We start from the raw sequence: 8,627 nt of genomic DNA, 5'->3' as shown, positions 1-8,627 counted from the left end.
TTGGATTAAGAAAACACAGACGACGGGCAACTTGGTGAGATCCGGTGCTGGGGGTGTGTAGCTCAGTGACAGGGACACCCCTGGGTTGATGAATCCAAATGTGTCCGCTATCAATTCCAACGTCATGGTCTGCACGCGTGCACCAATTAGAACGGAGACGCTCTCAAGGCACATACGTCGGGGGAGATATACCATGTTCATGGATAAGGGAGGCTCAACGTTGCTCGGGGGTCGGTTCTTTTCAACTTGGTCTGGAGGTTCAACGCCACCTCAAGCAAAATCCCCAGCGACTTTATCTTGTGGACCGCAACGAAATGATTCTAAGGTTTTATGTGGACAGAGCAAAGGAAGAAGAGAGAGTAAGAAGAGAGAGTCTACAGAAGGGGAGAAAAACGTCGGCCGCTGGCTCTTCAGAGAGGGCGTGAATATCAGAACCTACAGAGAAGTGAGAAGTCACCAAAACCAACCCCCACCCCCCCAAAAAAATTAATAAACAGGCAAAAGAACCGAACAGACACTTCTCAGAAGAAGAAAGGCAAACGGTCAACAAGTATATGACGTAACGTTCAGCACCTCTAGCAACTGGAGAAATGCACATCGAAACTGCACGGAGATTCCACCTGGCTCCAGCCGGAGTGGTGATCATCAAGAATACAAGTGACAAGAAATATTTTTGGGACGTGGGGAAAAAGGCACACTCAGATGTGGCTGGTGGGACTGCAAACTGGTGCAACCACTCTGGAAAGCAGGAGGGAGATTCCTCAGAGAACTGGGAATGGAACCACCATTTGCTCCAGCTATCCCACGCCGCGTTGGTACCCAAAGGATTTGAAATCGGCACCCTGCAGGGACACGGCCACATCAGTGTTTATAGCAACTCCATTCACAATAGCTAAACTGTGGAGCCCACCTGGGTGCCCTCCAACAGATGAATGGATCAAGAAAACGTGGCATGGAATATTACTCAGCCCTAAAGAAGAATGAAATCGTGGCATGTGCTGGCAAATGGGTGGCACTGGAAACTATCATGCTAAGTGAAATCGGCCAGTCCAAAGGCGGAATGTTTTCTCTGATACGTGGGTCTGACACACAATAAGGAGGGTGAAATTAAGGGGTGGGGGGAGAGCTAGGGGGAAAAAGGAGAGGAAATATTATTAAAGTAGATGAAGTAGATAGAGGGGGAGGGAGGAGAGACAGAAAAAGGGAAGAAGTGCGGAATGAATCTGACCGAACGTCCCTACGGGCAGTCGAGACTACACCACAGTGAGTCCCAACATCAAGCACGTCCACCAGACACTAATTTAAAATAAATAAATAAATTTCAGAGAAATCAATAAAATAGAGGAGAAAAGTCAGGAACTGAATTGGAGCAAATTACATTCCATGCTGTTTGGGATTACATCAAAATGTATCCTGACGTTATATATCATTAAAATAATAATAATAAAAAGATTTTGCTATGAACAGGATTACATGCCTGAAATCCCAGCTACTCAGGAGGCTGAGGCAGGAGGATCACAAGTTCAAGGCCAGCCTCAGCAACTTAGGGAGACCCTGTCTCAAAATTAAATAGTAAAGGAAAAAGGGACGTGGATGTAACTCCACGGTAGAGTGTCCCTAGGTTCAATCCCCAGTTCCGTGATGAAATAAAATAAAATAAAGATACAGTAATCAAGATATCAGCCGGGCATGGGGGTACACTTGTGTAATCCCAGTGGTTTGGGAGGCTGAGACAAGAGGATTCCAAGTTGGAGGCCAGCCTCAGCAACTTAGTGAGGTCTTAAGCAACTTACTGAAATCCTGTCTCTCAATAAAATATAAAAAGGGGCTGGGATGTGGCTCAGTAGTTAAATGCCCCTGGGTTCAATCCCTGGTACCAAAAAAAAAATCATGTATTAGAAGATGTTATAATATTAGAAAATATTGGAAATAAATATTAAAAAATTTAGAGAAACAAATATAATTTAAAATATATTAGAAAATATTGGTAAATCTTCATTTTGAATAAGATAATCTTTTTTTCAAAAAAAAAGAAGAAAATGTTTGTACGGGAGTGTATTTCTCCTACAAAATTGGCAAGTACTGAAAATCACATAAATATCCTGTGTTGGACAGGTTATGGAAAAATGAACAATCAATATCAAAAAATTGTAAAAAAAAAAAAAAAAAAAAAGGTTCATCTCTCCTGAGTCAGATTTCACTTCTAAATTATGCGTGAACAAGCAAATAAAAATCCGTGTGCTTCTTTATGGTATGGAGCTTCATGCTAGCTAAGCCGGGTCGTTAGAAACAGCAATAAAAGCCAAACTCCAACAGGCAGCAAACACTCTGATTTGTGTGTGCATACCTCTGTGTGTGTGTGTGTGTGTGTGTGTGTGTGTGCTGTTTATTTACACTGTAAATACCTGGAAAGATTTACCCTGGAATGTTCAAAGTCCCTGGGCAGAGGTTTTTGGGTTTCAAGGTTTTCCAATGACTGTAATTTTTTTTTTAACCGAAATATTCCTCTATAGTAAGGTGCAGGGGCACCCGCTTGTAATCCCAGCAGCTAGGGAGGCTGAGGCAGGAGGATCGCCAGTTGGAGGCCAGCCTTAGCAACTCAGTGAGATCCTAAGCAACTCAGGGAGACCCTGTCTCTAAATAAAATAGAAAAAGGGCTGGGGACGGGGCTCAGGGGTTAAGCACTCCTGGGTTTGATCCCTGGTATCAAAAAAAAAAAAAATCTTTTATTTGTTTTTTTTACTGAACATCTACTACTTGTAGAAAAATAAAAGCTCAACACAGACAACCCTTGGGCTGCTGAGAGTCCCGCCAGCTTAAGCTCCCGCAGGGCTATTGTTGTAGTTGAGGGGAGCTCAGTTTGGGGGAGCAGGAGGGTGGGACAACCTTGGGGCCCAGAAAGGGCAGTGTGGGAGCGGGGGGGTCCAGGGAGGCTGCAGAACCACCCCAGGGTTTTTGAGGCCCAGGATCCTTTCCCTGCTTCCAGAGGCTGAGGGACAGCTATGGGCACAGCTGGACGTTCAGGGGCTCCGTCCCCCACCTCCCAGTCCAGCCTCCAGTGCCTGCCAGCCCTGGCCACTCTGCAGGGACATCCAGGGAGATCCTGTGGTCTTGCAGCTGGAGTTATGGGCTCAGGGTTCAGCCCAGCAGCCTGGCATTCAGTCAGCTGCCCTCTGGCTGGCCCCAGGCTGACCTCTCTCCTGCAATCAGGTGTTTGTCCCAGCACCGGGCTTTGTCCTTCCCAGAGCTGGTGTCCCCTGGGGGGGGGGTCACCACACTCCCACAACCCTGGACACAGGAGACAGGCCAAGGTACAGAGGCCTGTCCCCCTGAGCCTGCAGACTTGAGTTCAACCCCGGGTGAATCATTACCATCCCCGGGGGCCTCCAGAATCCTTGTCTCCGCAAAGGACATCCCGGTGTCCTGGGCCAGCATGCTGTGAGAGTGATCTGGCAGGAAGAACAGACCCGACATTCACAGCCTCTGTCACTCTCAAGCCACCCTAGTAGAGAGGCGCTGTTCAATGTCGCCCCTCTAGTCCGGCGCAGGGGCCCACGCCTGTCATCCCAGCGGCTCCGGAGGCTGAGGCAGGAGGATCGCAAGGTGGAGGCCAGCCTCAGCCACTTAGCAAGGCCCTAGCAACTCAGTGAGACCGTCTCTAAATATAAAAAAGGGCTGGGGATGCGACTCAGGGATTAAGTGTCCTTAGGTTCACTCCCTGGTTTTTTAAAAAAAAATCCTGGCCCCCCACATTTAGAGTTTAAGAAACTCCCCCAAAGTCAGGGGTAGTGGGGGGTGGCAGCTGAAGCCAGCTGAAGCCCAGGCCTCTTAATCCTGAAAATCCACTTTCAATTCCATCTCGGTCCCCACCGCCAACCCAGGTGGCAGAAGGCCTGGGGATGCTGGGGACCTGGACTCTGGGGATCACCTGGGGGACCTGGGGATCATCTGCTGGGGACCTGGCTCTGGGGATCACCTTGGGGACCTCGCTGGAAGGGGAGGGTCCTCGTCCAGCCGCTGCCTCCTTGGACTCGCTGGGGAGACCGGGCCAGGGAGCTGGCCGCCTGCCCAGCCCCTTTTGTGCAGAAAGACCCTCCAATCACAAAAGGCCCTGGTGCCAAGCCCCCCGGTCCGACCAATCAGGGGGGACCTCGCGATCCCGGTGGAGAGAGGAGCCGGGGCAAGTGGGCAGCTGCCCAGAAACAGGCTGTCGTCGCCCCCAGCCTCAGCTTCCTCTTCTGTGGACCCCACACGAGCCACCCGGAATGCTGCGCCCTGACCACCAGCCCGCCCTGTCGCCATCCCCACCTGTCCCCATCCTGTCCCCTGAGGACCCCCTGGTGAGGCTGCGGGCCGGGATTCCCAGCCCTGAGTCCCGGACAGATGCTCCCCGAGGTCCCGAGTCCCCGAGGTCCCAGGTCCCCGCGGAGCTGGGGAGCCACCCCTCCCGGAGCGCGTTCCGCCCTTAGAGCGCAGAGCGCAGCGCAGGGCGCGGGGACTCCGGGGACTCACCGGTGGCTGCAGGTGCAGGCGACGCGGGCAGCTGGAACCTGCGGGATCCCCGGTCCTGGGACTGGAGGTGGCGCAGACAGGTTTTGGGCAGCAGGAGGTGGGACCCGCCCCCTCCAGTCCGGAGACACCACGGGGCTGAGAGAGGAGGGGCGCGGGGCGGGCAGAGGACAGAAAGGGAGGGGGACGGAGGGGGAGGGGAGGGACTGTGTGACCCTGGCTGGGCGCTTTGCCCACTCCATTGTCCCCTGCATTCATTAGGATTTAGGACAAGAACCGTGGACCCTTGGAGACCTTCCCAGGGAAGGAATAGAGCATTTTCCCAGCGTGTCCTGGGTTCCATCCCTGGGACCCCCCAAAACAACCCAAACAGCAGCAGAAATCAGGTACATCTGATGCAGAGACACCTAGGTGGCAGGTCCCGGCTCCACTGTTTACCTCTCCCCCTAGACTGTGATTCTTGGAAGGCAGACAACTTAACAGGTGTATCATTCCCCTGTCCCCAAGAGAGCACCTAGTAGTTGCTAAACAAATGTTTGTTGAATGACTTAATGCACGTTTTTGCCCGTGCACCAGGATGGGCAGGCAGGATAGAAGTGACCTGTCCTTGATAAGTCCTCCAGACTGCATTCAGGTACCGGCTCCCTGTTCTCTGGGTTCCAACCTCCAGGTCTCTCTGCTGTCCCTCATATACGCGCCTCTGGGACTCATGAATGTTCCCTGTGCTGGTTGACTTCCACAGACATCAGGAAGTGCCTACTAAAAGCCAGATCTCCAGGGGAACTTTCCTAACCGCAGTCCCCCAGATCCCTCCCATATAGGGCTGCAGAGAGCCTCTAACGGTCCCCCATGACCTCCTCCCCCACCGATGGCAATTTTACCCCCCACCTCTGGGGACACTGGACGCCCAGTTCTCCACAAACGCAGCCAGAGAACAAGGACCCCTTGGCCTCCGGACTCCCCCACCCTGAGTGTGGGCTTTGTATGCAGAAGGTGCTCAATAAAAACTCGTGGGTTGAAGGACTGAATGTCGGAAGCCTGCAGGGGGAAAGTGGGGTGTACTGAACTTCAGAAGCTGTGGCACAACCCCGAGGGTCAGTCTGGAAACCAGAGAGGCAACTGCAGAGGTTCCGGGCCCCCTTGGATACCCAAACCTACTAGTAGTCAGCTTTGGGGGTTCAGGGTCAGAGGTCACAGTCAATAGACGGTGGCCCGACTCCTGGGCCGAGGGGAGGCAGGACATCATGGAGGAAGAGTGTGGGGAGGGAGCAGCTCCCATGGGGACCAGGGAGCAGGGACTCCACTCTCTAGGGACCAATAGAGACCCCAAGCCACAGCCCCAGGGCCACCTTCTCCCCATACCCCACCAGGGGCCACTAGGGGACCCCCAGGGAGCCATTCCCTGCTGGGGTTCAGGCCTCACACCCCCTCACTCCTCCTCTGGACCTTCCTGTGTCACCTCCCAAGGGGGCTCTGGGGACACCCCACAGAAGGCTTCTAATCTTGATGCTTATTCTAAACTGTAACAGAACAAGTAAAAAAAGAAAAAAACAGTTAAAAACAGGAAGCCTTTCTTGCTGGTTTTGAAAATTTCCAGCCTCTCCAGATGTGGAATGATGCTAAAATTAACCAGTGGATTCCAGGCAAAGGGCCACTAGAGACATGTGTCAGGAAAGGCGGGTCTAAAGAGGAAGCCAAAGACGAGAATGTTCTCAAAAAGAGAACAAAGAGCATTTTTTGGGGTTCTCAAAAAGAGCCAAAGAGCATCCAGTTCAACGACAGAGCTTTCAAAGAAGCTTCAAAGCAGAAACCCAAGGGCAAGGAGGGCTTGTCCCAGAGACGTGTGGGTTTGACAGTTGTCGGAGGCGGGGACCTTCATGAGATTCATAGAAGACGCACAAGGTTTTTAAAAGAATCGTATTGGCAAGACAACGCCAGCTTGGGCTGAAAAGGTTAGGAAAGACCTCCTGACTCCCCCAAATCTGCTTACAGAAAGTAGACGGAGAAACACCACAGTCAAAAACATGGGGTTCATTTTAGAGGAGTCCAAATTGTGAATTGTGGAAAGTCAACTTCAGGTTCAAGTCAGACTGAGTCCTAATTAAGGAACTCCCGGCACCTTCTCAGCAGGATTTTAGAATTGTCATTCACTAGTGACCACTGCCTGGCCCCTGCCCCATCCTATCCACAGCCCCGTCTGAACGAGAGCATCTGGCTGTCCCACTGTGGTATGTCAGGTGGCTGCTGCAGAAAGGCATGGTGATCTCTCTCTCTCTCTCTCTCTCTCTGTTCTGGGGATTCAACCCAGGGGTGCTTAACCACGGAGCCTGATGGCCAGTCCTTTTTATTTTTATTTTTTAATTTAGAGACAGGGGTCTCACTGAGTTGCTTAGGGCCTCGCCATTTCTGAGGCTGGCCTCCAACTCGCGATCCTCCTGCCTCAGCCTCCCGAGCCACTGGAATGACAGGCGTGGGCCACCGCACCTGGCTTACAAGTCTCTCTTAAGGAGGCAGCACAAGTGTCACTGCTGAGTGTGGATGCACAAGCTTTGCTCGCTTTGTTTTCCGTTGGCCCCCTCAGTAGCTGGGTCCGGCCATGTCCTTGACCCGGGCCTCGGTTGTGGGTCAGGGCTGCCTGGATGGACGGGTGAGTGGGTGGGTAGGGAGGCGGCCCCTCTGTTGTATAAGCATGATTCAGCTTGTTCTTTGGGAACTCGGTAACTGGGTGCTGTGTGTACCCTGCCGAGGAAACATTAACTTGGTTAGGTCCATGGCCTTTGGGGACATCAGAGCAGGCAGGTCCAGTGACCCGAGCTTTCTTTGAGAATCGGAGCTGGGGTTCTCCTTGGCTCCGTTCCTGCGGCCCCTTAGAGATGCTTGGATTCCTCCTCGCGGGTGACCCATGACGTCACCGACACCCACCCCTGAGTACATGTCCCCTGGGGGAGGGGGGGGCAGGGCTTAGGGTGGTTTCCCCTTGGGAGGAAGTTGAGAAAGAGGGCCCACGGCTGTCATCCCAGCAGCTCGGGAGGCTGAGGCAGGAGGATCGCAAAGTTGGAGGCCAGCCTGGGCAACTCAGTGAGACCCTGTCTCTAAATAGAATACAGAACAGGGCTGGGGACGGGGCTCAGGGGTCGGTGCTCCCGGGTTCAATCCCTGGTACAAAAAGAAAAAAAAAAAAAAAGGTGAAGGGAGGACTCTCGGACCCCAGACTCTTTTTCTTCCCTTCGTTCTCAGGCTCACTTAGTAAGTGCCCTGCTCTACCTGCCACGATGACGGGGCTGTCTCGCCACAGGCCCCAAACGGCAGCACCAACCCAGCAGGACCTGAAGCTTCCAGCCCTGTGTGAGCCAAGGTAGACCTTTTGTCTTTATACATGGATCATTTCGGTTCTTTCGTTACAGAGATGGAAAAGTCAGACGGCTTCCTCCCTCCTCGGGTCTCCTTCCAGGACTCTGTAAGAGCCAAAGCCCAGCTGGACACCAGAGGCCAAGGCCTCCCGGGTCACATCCCTTAGGCAGCGAGTGGCACACGGGGAGGGCAGAGAGTGGACAGAAAGGAGCGGGTGACCTGGTGCTGCCCAATCAGGAGGGAGCCTACCTGGGGCCTCAGGTTGTGCAATGAAAAGCGACAGGAGGCGCTTAGTTACAAAAAGTGCTGGAAGAATTGAAGGGACAAAGAGGACGTAGTGACCCGGCTGGCCCCATCCTGACAGGCTTCAGGGTCCAGGGGAAGGAGGGACGCAGTCAGATCTAACGTGCACGCTGCCCTGTCCCTGGATCTGTCCACAGCTGTCAGCGCCGTTGGTCAGCCATGTGCCTGGCTGCCCTTGGCCCCGGTTCCCACCCTTCCCTGCTCTCCTCCTTGTGGCATTCCCTCTGAGGTCACCTGGAGGGTCAGAGCAGCCAAGCACTCAGGGACTTCCAGGGTGGGACTCCTTGGAAGTCCCTGTCCTCCCACCAGCCACCCGCTTGTCCTGTGCCTGAGGAACCTGACGCCATGCTCTGGGCACAGGCTCGTGGGAGGCGTGGCTTGCTGGGGACGGCCACCTGCAGGAAGGAGTGGCCCTGGGAAGGGGAAGGACGGCAGCTGGAAGCCACCAGGTGCTTCCGACACGG

General features: G+C 53.4%; 1 protein-coding gene across 1 annotated transcript in view; it reads right to left on the bottom strand.

The window, feature by feature from the left end:
- Aldh1l1 (aldehyde dehydrogenase 1 family member L1) overlaps positions 1-4,585 on the bottom strand; it is a 29,849-nt gene extending 25,264 nt beyond the window's left edge. Inside the window, exon 1 of the mRNA XM_077106262.1 lies at positions 4,513-4,585. The gene's annotated coding sequence lies outside the window, so the exon portion shown is untranslated. The remainder of the gene's footprint in view (positions 1-4,512) is intronic.
- Positions 4,586-8,627: the final 4,042 nt, after the last annotated feature.

The sequence above is a fragment of the Callospermophilus lateralis genome, chromosome 20 (assembly GCF_048772815.1).
Source record: "Callospermophilus lateralis isolate mCalLat2 chromosome 20, mCalLat2.hap1, whole genome shotgun sequence".
Lineage (NCBI taxonomy): Eukaryota > Metazoa > Chordata > Mammalia > Rodentia > Sciuridae > Callospermophilus > Callospermophilus lateralis.
The sequence above is the reverse complement of the archived record's forward strand: the minus strand, read 5'-3'. Positions and strand labels throughout refer to the sequence as shown.